Consider the following 9,395-nt stretch of genomic DNA (forward strand, 5'->3'; position numbering starts at 1 on the left):
GAAAAGATAAGAACCTAAATACGCCATATTTTTTTCAACCGTTTTTATACAATAACGATTTTTTTATTTTACTATTGAAAATTGGCCTCGTTAGCCTATGTATAATTTTTTTTGTTCTCTTAGTCCATTTTTCTTTGTTTTTATTTTTTTTGTTTTACCATATTCCAGTTATGGAATATTGTGTGGTGTTTATATCCTGTTGACAACAGAAATGTTTTGCTTAATTTGTGTTTTTGTCTTTTGGGTATGTTTTAGTTTTCTTCTAGAGAAAAAGTGCTTATAGTCCATCCACGGTAACCTCCTACTTTTTTAAACGAACCTTTGAAAAAACACACCAGGATGCAGCATGTTTGGTTCGTTTGCAAAAATACTTTCCATCATATGCATATTAAACATGCATTAACACTAAATTACCGTATAATGATGTTAAATAAAATTTTACAAAAAAAGTAACTATCTATGTACAATATTATTAATATTAATGATCTCGCATGTGTGTAAATGAAACAGTGAGAGAAGTGGTGTGTTGGCAATGATTAGAACGAAATAGTTCCATAGCCAAAATATATATTTTTTGACTTTCCGCGTGTATTTAAGAATTTGTGTGGGTATTTGTTAAGTTTGAACATTTTTTTAAATCTCTGGTGAAATAAAAACGTTATGTTAACGGTAAAAAAATATTACGTGCCGAAACCGTGGTCGCGCATTAATAATGTTAATAGTCACTTGATTGTTTTCTCTTTCAGCCGTTTGCAGTCTGCACAGATTACGCCATATTGCAGTGTGTTTTAATATATTACTGACCGTGAAATAACGTACAGTTTGTGTTTCAGGATTTTGTGTTAATATTGTGTATTTTAACTTTGTTATATTATTTATTATCTACTATTGTAATGATGGAATTTGTTATCGTTTTGATATTTTGTGTGGTTCTTGTGATTGCTGTAATGGTAATTGGTTCCGGAATGGGGAAAGCTACTTCTTCGCAGCGTCAGATGGACATCATTAACGTCGCTCAGAACTTATATGTTTTAATTAAAAAAGGCGACTTGAAGAAATGTGACGTTACGCAGACGACCGCGTTTCTTCTCAACATCGCAAAGTCAACTGTTCTCAAGTAAGTAGGCTTTTTTCGTTTTCATGCACGTAAAAAAAATATCGACTGTGTCCTAAGTATTGTCGGCCTGTGTTTTAACTCACGAGGTTTTTTGTGTTTTATTTCGAATTTATATTTTTTGGTGTGAGACAACACCGCCATGTGGCGTCTCTGTTGAAAAGTTAACCTAAAATCATATTAGGCCTACTCAGGTCCTAACAATAACAATAAAGGCACTTTAAAGTATTTTTATGGGTGTGATACACGTTTGTTTATAACGATGTTTATAAACTTTATGATAGTTTTAACTATAACATAAGGGAGTGATTTTATAATTTGCATTTAATTAGTTTTTCATCTGTTTGGGAGATCACAAAATAAATAAAAAAACACTTCATTAATTTCGTGGACAAAGTCTGTCATGTTTCCATTTAGTGACCACAAAGCAAATATTTGTGACAAAATGCCATATTTGGAACACTGCCTAACTGCGTATTGTGAACGGGTCCCCGGAAAAGTGTTATGACAAATGTTTTTTTTTTTTGTTAGGTACTACAAGAAAGACATTGAAGAAGTTTCAACACCAGGAAAAAAGAGGAAAAAAAGGCCACAGGAAGGAAAGTCACTTGACACAGTCGACGATTTCACAGTAAATGCAATCAGGAATGCAATTTACAGGATGTACGCTGAAGGTAAAAATTTGATACTGAAGAGTAGTTTCAATATCACTGGGGTAGGCCCTACTTAATTGTATTCATTTCATATATCCATATGCAGATTGACCGGTTCAGTTTTTTTCCCGATATCATCTGTCCTTTAAAAATACTTAACATTTTTGAGTGGTTTGTTAGGTTTCTTTATTGATATGGTATTGATATATAGAATATTGTGCAACATATGAAATAGGTACACGTCCTTTTAAGGTTAGGTTAAAGATAGAAAGAAAATTGTTACATTCTAAAACTACAAGTAATGTTTATATCGTTATACACAGTATACATATTAAATAACCTCAACTTTTATGATGTATCAGAAGGTTAAATAATGACTATTTCCAGTATCAATAATATCCAGTTGTGCGCTTTAGCAGTAATTGGTTACAAATTAGTGAGTTGTGGTCTAAGCAAGCATGGTTATTAAAAAAAAATTGGGATACTTAATTGGCTAAATTGTACTGTGTGGCAGGGTCCAGTACAATATATATTCTATTGCAAAATAGTGTCATGCCCCGCCTAACCCTTTAGAAAATATAGGGGTATTGTTATTTTATAAACAATAGGCCTACTTCATTGTAATGAAGTATCATATGAAAACACAACTTAGCCAGACAAACTGTGTGTTAGTGTATGAAGTAACAGAAGGTTATAAAACAGTAAAAGTTTAGTATCGCGTATCCGATTCGATACATTGATCCTGATCGCATGATCCTGCAAATATTGATCCTGTGATTGATGATGCTTGCTTTTCTAATTTATTACGTTTAAAAATCCTGTACAAAACCAAAACTAAAAACCTGTGATGTAGTAATGAGTTATGATTTAAAGTTGAATAATAATGAAAATATATATGTTTTATTAAACTTATGATAATTATTCTTGCTATACCATAATATTTGATTATGTTCAGGATCTTTGATCTGAATAAATGAAAAAAAGCATGCACCACACGATCAATAGGATGTACAGGTTCATGCATAAAGATCTAGGGATCACATGGGATACACGATACAAAACATTTACCTATAACACAGTGTAGAGCTTGTAACTTATTGATTGCTAAATTGAATGCTGAAATAATAATGTTTTACACAACTTCAATACAAACGCGCAATATAATCGTCATATCATTGCAGACAAAAATACTGCAATGTAGAATTCCTCTAAGCAAACTACAAAATTTAAATTAATTTAAAAGTATTTTTGAAATGTAAGTTTATTAAAACTATTTAATAAATGTAAATTGTGCACTTAAATTATCTTCTACGGGGTTGTGGTTTCGCTTAGTTTTGTGTACCTCTGTTATTTCATGTATTGTTAATGTATGCAATAAATTTACAGGTTTGAATGTTACAGTCGACACCATTTTGAAAGAAATCAGGGAAAGACAAATAGATTATTATGGTGGAAGATCAAGTCTTCATAAATTGTTAAAGAAGATGGGATTTTCATGGACAACTGTTGATGGACGAAAAGCTTTGATAGAGAATGAAAACATAGTATTGAAGCGAATAGATTTCTTGAGAAAGTATAAATAAGAAAAAGAAAGAGGTGCCAATTTCATATTTGTTGATGAAACATGGATTTTCCAGAGAGGCAAGGCATTAATTTATTTGAAAATTTGTTCTGTGGTCCAATACAAAGTATTTCATTTCCATTTCATATATTTTTCAGGAACTGTATCAAAGTCATGGCAGGACAACAGTCTACAATCTGCGAAGAGACGTACTGTTGGAGATGGTAAAAGGTTTATTGTTGTTAATGCTGGAGGGCGCACTGGCTTTGTGCCAGGAGCAGGATTACTTTTTGTTTCAGGTCAGAAGACTGCAGACTACCATGGCGAGATGAATGGGGAAACTTTCTTGATGTGGTTTGAAGACATGTTGGTGCATCTGGAGGAACCCAGTGTCATTATAATGGACAATGCTTCATATCACAGCACCCAGGTATGTGCAATGGTAAAGCAGTGTCTTTTTATTGCTCAAATTGTAATGTGAAAAATTTACATGTGTATAAGTACGAATATTCGAGACTAATACATTTTGCCAGCAATAATTGTTATCTTAATAGTATGCCTACACTACATTTTTTTAAACTATAATGTTTGAGCTGAAATTGATTACACACACACACACACAGATATATATATATATATATATATATATATATATATATATAATGTAATTGAATTACATCATAGTGCAAACTAATTTAGTAGAGGGTTTGAAATACCAAATAAAATTTTTTTTATTGCAAATAGCATTTGAAAATGACATAATTACTTGTTTGGTAAAAGGACCCACTTTATGAATGCTCTGTTGCCCTACTTAATAAATTAAAATAATATTTTCAAAAAAATTTCTAGTCACTAAACTAACATGCTTTGTTAAATTTAGAAATTCATTACGACAATATGCCAAAACACATGTTTGCTTTGCATAAGTACAGTAGAACCCTGTTATAATTTGTTTTTAAGGGGCTACAAGAAAAAAAAAACATAAGCAGGAAATTCAATTTAGTACTTTTTAGTGTGGATTTATTGCCAATGGACTCAACAAGCTGCATAAAGATATATTTGATGCTCCAATTTGCTTGTAGCAAGCCAAAAACAATTTTTCTTTAACATCATGGTGCTTCCAGCTTCTATCTGCTTTGTCTTTACTTACACATTGTCTCATTTCTGTATAATTGTCATAATTCACGACAGTGTTTACAGTGGAAATGCTTAAGTCCAGTTCTTTTGCCACTTGAACATGTGATTTAAGTGAATACATTTGAAAACACACAGAATGGCTAAAAATTTATGAATTTATTTGTTTTCCAAGGGTGTCAACAGGCAGTTAACTGCTAACATACACATATACATAGACAGTATAGACAAAGGCTTTTAATTTTTTTCGTCTTCTAAAATTTTATGAAGTGAACATTACAAGCACGAAACGCATAATTTGTGAAACATTATATCCAGGAATTAAATACATTGTCCTTATAGGGAAAATATTGGACTTGAAAAATAATACATTATAGGCAGGAAAACTTAATAAGCAGTAAAATTGTAACAGGGTTCTACTGTCATGAATTCTTATCAGCTACTTGAGTATTTAGTTAAATGTTGGCATAACGTAGGTTGAGAAAACACCTACAACGAACTGGACCAAGGATGCACTGATCGCGTGGCTGGAGAAGAATGAGATAAAACATGAAAATAATTTGTTGAAAGTGGAGCTGCTGAGAATAGCTAAACAAAAGAAGCCCCGAATACGGTATATTATTTCGTTTTTTTTACAGCATTTCTTGAAAAGTGAGATAGTTGCAAAAAATTACGTATACGCCTTGTTCTAACACACTTTTCAGATATGAGGTAGACGAGTTGGCTTGTAACTATGGCCACAAAATTCTACGACTCCCACCCTATCACTGCCACTATAATGCAATCGAACTAGTTTGGGCTCAATGTAAACACCATTACAATAGTAACGTGGGGCGGGCCAAGAGATTTGACAATGATGCAGTTGCAGCCATCTGGAAAGAGGCTCTTGATGCTTCCACACCAGAGAGGTATTTTCATGTTGCATGACCAATGGGGTATTCCTTTTGAAGTAGAAATTGTTTTATTTTCCTGTAGAACATTCCTCAAGCTTCAGCAAAACCCTTACCATACATTTTTACATAATACGTAAGTATTGTTGCCTAGCAGCCTGGTCCTACCATTCCTTTTGATAACTTTGTGTGCTAGTGTGTGTATAGTGTGATTATCATTTTGTGTATATTCATATACCAGTAATACAGTTTTAAAACAATTGGTAAAAATAAGTGGTTTGAATTTGTGTAGTTGTCGTTTTGAAAATGTGTTGCATGTATGTGTTTGTGTTTGTGTTTGTAATTTTATTCCCATGTGATTCATACATATCTGTGTAGTTTCTAGATCTAACAGTGGTGACTTATTTGCAAGGTTTTTTTTTTTTTTGTAATTGCAGTCCATTTGCAATTGTTTCATTTCCATAAATAGTTTTGTATTTATTAGTAATTGTGATATTACTTTCTGTTATGCTTAATCTTGTGTCAATGACTTTAAAGTTATGGTGGGTTCAGCGCTGTAGGCAGATTTCAATATTCAGATAAAATTTCAACGTAGAGAATTTTGAATATTTTCATCTAGCGAACTTGAATAGGTATTTACACATGTAGTTCTTGCACATTAGTATTTTCAAAAGTTATGTTATTATAGTGAAATACATATACAGTAAATCATCAAAACTATTCAAAAAATTAAATTTTCGCTATATCTCACTGTTTTTGTCTGGGACAAATTTTAACCAAAAACAAACACAAAACTTATGAAATAAATATTTTATCATATGCATTCTAAGCCTTTATTGATAACATATATAATATTTACAGCTTTATTATATCTTGAATAAACCACTATAATTTTTTTTTTTCAGATAACATAAAACAAAACATGTTACTTCAAGTATTAAATAATAGCTTTGATAGTTGAGGAAAACACATTAAATGAGTTTTGTTGTGTTTAAAAATACTTTCTTGTGGAGTGAGTTCAAAATTGTATGTAATAAAGAGCATGCCATGCATTGTTTACTATGCCGTTTTGACAGAAACAAACATATTTTGTTATAGAGTGGTTTTTGCTATAAACAGGTCATTTATATAGAGGTTTTACTGTATACATTAATTTTTTTAGATGGGCGAGGTGTGTGGATCACGTGGAGAAGCTAATTCAAGCAGACTGGGAGAGAGAAGTCCACATAGACAGCGGCACCATTCCTCCACTCATCATCCACCTCGGCGAGGATAGTTCAAGTGAAGACAGTGACAGCGAAGAATTTGAGGTTACGACACAGCAAGTAGATGGAGACAGTGAAGTACTGGCAGTTCCTCTTGATGATTTACCCGGGTGTTCTTATTGAGGTCTGTATGTAATAAACACCTGGGCAACTGTAAGTATTGGGGTTTGAAACATTTTTTTTTTCTTTTATGCATTCCCATGAAGTATGTTGATTACTGGAACTTTATGTATTAACTTTATATTACACGTATTATGAAATGAATATTAAATTTCATTTCTGGATTCGTATAGGTGTATGTGAAACATTTTATTTTGTTGTGTGTCTTCATTTTTCAGTGAACTTACTTGGAAAACAAAAAGCCAGTCCCCATCCAGGGCCACAAATAAATAATGCATATAAGTGGTATAGAAATTACTGTCAATTCTTCACCACAATTTTACTGTTCATAAAATTATGATTTTGTCTAATAAGTATACTCAGGAAAATGTATATAACCATATTTTTATTTGTGGCCTTAACCGGCAAAATGGTAGGGGTTTATTAAATAAAAGAAGAAAATTCATTTTTAAATGTTTTCATCTGAATTTGTTAATTTTATTAAACCTTCAATCCTTAGTCTTTTCCAGATTGCTTAGATGGACAGCCATATGTATAATTTACAATACTTTTTTTTTCAGATGCAGAAAACTGTGTTGAACTGTACTAAATGATGATATTTATTGCTTACATAAATGTTGTAAATTTATATATTCTCCTAAAAATTTACTTTAAATTATATGTTATTTCTTTAGCTAACAAACTTATTTTTTAATATTTTTACCATTGGGTATCATAAATAATGTTATGAACATATGCATGTATACTTAGATCATATTCAAATTACTTTTATATATATATATATATATATATATACATACATACACACATTGTTTTGACAGCTGGTGATTGTAAACAAACCATTTGACATTTGTCACATGGCAATGTTTTTGTTTACATACGGCGGAAGGATACATAGTGACATTAAAGTAGATCCGGTGAAAAGCAGGGCTTCAGAAAAGTAGGAGGTTACCGTGGATGGACTATAGCAATGGCGTACGTCCAAAAGCTTACATCAAGTTATAATAACGTAATTTAATTTTTTTTAAACATGATGTTTCATTCACGTTCTCATTAATAAAACGTCCTGTGTAAAGTCCGTGCAAATTATGAGAACTTCTGCCCGCGCTGCGGCTATCTGAGATCATCGCTATGAACCGCCAGTTCCGCCGATTCATACAGAAGTTCCCAAACTATCTTCGAAACAAAAAAATAAATATATGTATATTACATCAGGAGTGTTGTCGAACCATGATCAAATCAAGATTATGAAACGAGACAACGGTGCAAATGACCATTACGTAGAGACCGGAAAAAATTCGCGGGTTCAATGACCTCCAGGATAGACTCCAATTATCCTCTTCACACTCGAGCAAATGCCAACTGTTCATTGGCTGTTGACTTGTGAGTCGTCTCGACTGGGTGGCCTGTGATTCGACACTTCTACGAGTGAGGGTCTCTAATTGGCCCTCAGTCCTCCAGATCAACAGTGGACCAATGGCAGAAGCAGCACTAAGGTATAATTATTTGAATTTTATCATAACACGAAATAAACACGCGGATTTTTCAGGTCTCTAACAATTAGGAACACCTGTTTTTTTCTCTCGTAGCGCCACGTGACAGCCGCGGAGGGAAGGGGGAGGAAAGAGGCGAAGAAACAGCCAAGACCCAAGCAACTTTATCACCGAATTTCCCCCCTTTTCCTCCCCTGCCACCCCCCCCCCCCCCCACCCACCGACCGACGACCTCTCACACATTTCCATATTCCCAAGCAAATCCCACGGCGCCATCTGCCACATAAGTCTAGGTGAAGTATCCGCCTTGGCGGAAATCGAAAAATCATCCTCCCAAGAGTTCCTTCTTGCAAAAGACGTTCGTAGACGGAGGTTGCCGGAAAGGAACCTCCAACCTCCCTCCTCCACCCCCCCCCCCCTCGAAAACTCTCCGTCGCTCCCGAAATATCTCTCGGGGTCCTCAGGAACCACAAATGAGCCCGGGAGATCTCGGGTTTTCACGGATGAAGGATGCTCCAACCAGGAAGCGGAAAGAATAAAAAGGTCCAGTACCCCCAGGGTGCCACAATTCACACTCTATCTTTCTCGAGCGTAACCACCCCCTTTAGCGCTTTTACGTGCGTTTTGATTCGAGAGCTGGCTCGTTCTGTGTGCATTTCTCGCCCGTAATGTCACGGAGGTAGGGCAAGTGTACCGAATATTGCGACCCCTTTTTAAACATATTTATATTTTGTTATTAAAACCACTATTGGTGGATTTATTTATCTTAGATGATATATTATGTAATGCACTTTTACTTCAAAACAGGATTGAGCAATTGTATTAAAACAGAAAGTAATTAAACTAAGAAATTAAGTGTGGAGGTAAGCAGATGATCGAAACGTGACTTTTCCTGGCCTTCTCAGCAGGGCCTACATATCTAACTATGTTCTATTGCAAAATTTTAAGATATTTTAAATAAAATTAAACTTGTTAGTTACTGTTCTTACAGCGATAGTATTATTTTAAATCTAAATCACCTAATATGAGACCCTTATTCCTAATATGAAACCCTATATCAAATTAGGACATGTAAGTGGTCTCATATTAGGCACCTTATAATGGCCGCTACTAAACATAACAACAAGGCTGAAATTTTAAACTGCCATAGTTCCTTATTTATACA

At 33.7% G+C, this 9,395-nt stretch overlaps 1 long non-coding RNA gene across 1 annotated transcript; it reads left to right on the forward strand.

Moving 5' to 3' along the window:
* Window positions 1-303: 303 nt before the first annotated feature.
* Window positions 304-5,055, forward strand: LOC134536908 (uncharacterized). The gene is made up of 4 exons (XR_010075896.1): window positions 304-1,117; window positions 1,646-1,788; window positions 3,154-3,758; window positions 4,939-5,055. It is a non-coding gene; the product is annotated as an uncharacterized LOC134536908 (long non-coding RNA).
* Window positions 5,056-9,395: the final 4,340 nt, after the last annotated feature.

Source organism: Bacillus rossius, chromosome 11 (genome assembly GCF_032445375.1).
Source record: "Bacillus rossius redtenbacheri isolate Brsri chromosome 11, Brsri_v3, whole genome shotgun sequence".
NCBI lineage: Eukaryota > Metazoa > Arthropoda > Insecta > Phasmatodea > Bacillidae > Bacillus > Bacillus rossius.